At 50.3% G+C, this 1,992-nt stretch overlaps 1 long non-coding RNA gene across 1 annotated transcript in view; it reads right to left on the reverse strand.

Moving 5' to 3' along the window:
• Positions 1 to 853: 853 nt before the first annotated feature.
• LOC106723771 overlaps positions 854 to 1,992 on the reverse strand; it is a 14,420-nt gene continuing 13,281 nt past the window's right edge. The window contains exon 3 of the long non-coding RNA XR_001359487.1: positions 854 to 864. This is a non-coding gene — a long non-coding RNA (uncharacterized LOC106723771). The remainder of the gene's footprint in view (positions 865 to 1,992) is intronic.

The following is a 1,992-nucleotide window of genomic DNA, read 5'->3' on the forward strand; positions in this document are numbered from 1 at the left end:
TTGGAAAACTATAGGACATTGAAAAAGAGAGAGAGAGAATATACTGTGGAAAAATAAACAAATGGAAGAATATACTGTGTTCATGGATTAGTAGAATCAACATCATTAAAATATCCACATTACTCAAAGCCATTTATAGATTCAATGCAAGCCACAATACAATACCAATGGCATATTTCACAGACCTAGAACAAATGCTCCAAATATTCATATGGAATAAAAAAAGACCTTGAATAGCCACAGCAATCCTGAGAAAGAAGAAGAAAGTTGAAGGGATCACAATACCAGATATTAAGCTGTATTACAAAGCCACTGTTCTCAAAACTGCCTGGTACTGGCACAAGAACAGTCATATAGACCAATGGAACAGAACAGAGAACCCAGAAATTGACCCAAGCCATTATGCTCAGTTAATATTTGACAGAGAAAGCAAGAGCATACAATAGAGTCAAGACAGTCTCTTCAATAAATGGTGTTGGGAAAATTGGACAGATACATGTAAAAAAAATGAAACTAGACCACTAATTTACACCATACACAAAAATAAACTCAAAATGGATAAAGGAGAACCAAGATGGCGGCGTACTGTACGGACCTGTGTGTGCTGCCTCCCACAACAGCATCAAAACTACCAACTATAAGACAAACAGCTGTCATTCAGAACCATGGGAAGGCTGGCCCAGTGGAAGCTCTACAACTGGAAGGAAAGAAAGAAGAGCATTGAGACTGAGTAGGATATGCAGAGGCTCCGTGAACAGAGGTATGGAGTCATGCGCCAGGCGGGCTGCAACTGGATGCGTGGTTTTTTTCAATCGGAAGGGATTACAGACTCTCGAATCCACTGAGCTTGTTTGGGGTGGGACTCTGAGGTCCCAGACCCCTATGTGGAGAGGCTGGACGGCCTTGCAGTGGGTCGGAAAGCGAGGGAGGCTTTCTCGCGGAACTGCTCACGGGCACTCAGGGACGCAGAGATGCGGAGGGAGTCGCGGAGAGGCGAGGAGTCGCGGAGACGCCATTGCCCTTCGCTCCGCCCTGGTGACTCCCAGAGACCCTGCCCTACTCAATTTACATTCCCGCCCAAGCTGTGCCAGTGGCACAATAGGAACCACCTGCGCTTTTGCAGCCCAACCCAGCAAATTGCAGATTTCAACTCCTTGCATACATAAGGGACACACTCAAGAAGCAGAATCAGGTTCAGAGGAAGTCGGAGCTGGACCCGGCTGGGCCGGCGACCTGGAACCGCTATACCAGCAAACGCACAGGCAGGTCCACCAGATCCAGTCTCACATGGGACGCTGGGAGACAGCAGACAAACAGTCTGTGCACTTAGTAGAAAATGAAATCCAGGCAAGCACACCAGGTATTCAGCCACCAAGAATGCCTGGAGATTTTGTCCAGCAAGGAGCCACCCAACAAAAGAATGCCAAACTTCATGTTGCTGAGATGGCCCCCATGAGGCTGAGCTGGCCCCTGTGAGGCTGAGCTGGCCCCGTGAGGCTGAGCTGGCCCCCATGAGGCTGAGCCAGCCCCTGTGAGGTTGAAACGGCCCCGGTGAGGTTGAGACGGACCCTGTGAGGTTGGGATGGCCCTGGTGAGGTTGAAACGGCCCCAGTGTGGTTGAGATGGCCCCAGTGAGGTTGAAACGGCCCCAGTAAGGTTGGGATGGCCTGGTGAGGTGGAGACGGCCCCTGTGAGGCTGTGATGGCCCCTGTGAGGCTGTGACGGCCCCTGTGAGGCTGGGACGGCCCCGGTGAGGTTGAGACGGCGCCTGTGAGGCTGGGACGGCCCCTGAGAGGCTGGGACGGCCCCTGTGAGGTTGAAACGGCCCCTAATACCATAGCTCACTCATTTATGGATAATAAAGACCATTATAAACTGATGAACAAAAATAGATACAAAGGCAGAGTATCATTGAACAGAAGACCAAACTACAGTGGGAAGCCTGGGGAGGGTTGCGGGGGGGGTAAGAGATCAACCGAAGGACTTGTATGC

Source organism: Myotis brandtii, unplaced genomic scaffold, assembly GCF_000412655.1.
Source record: "Myotis brandtii unplaced genomic scaffold, ASM41265v1 scaffold64, whole genome shotgun sequence".
Classification (NCBI taxonomy): Eukaryota; Metazoa; Chordata; class Mammalia; order Chiroptera; family Vespertilionidae; genus Myotis; species Myotis brandtii.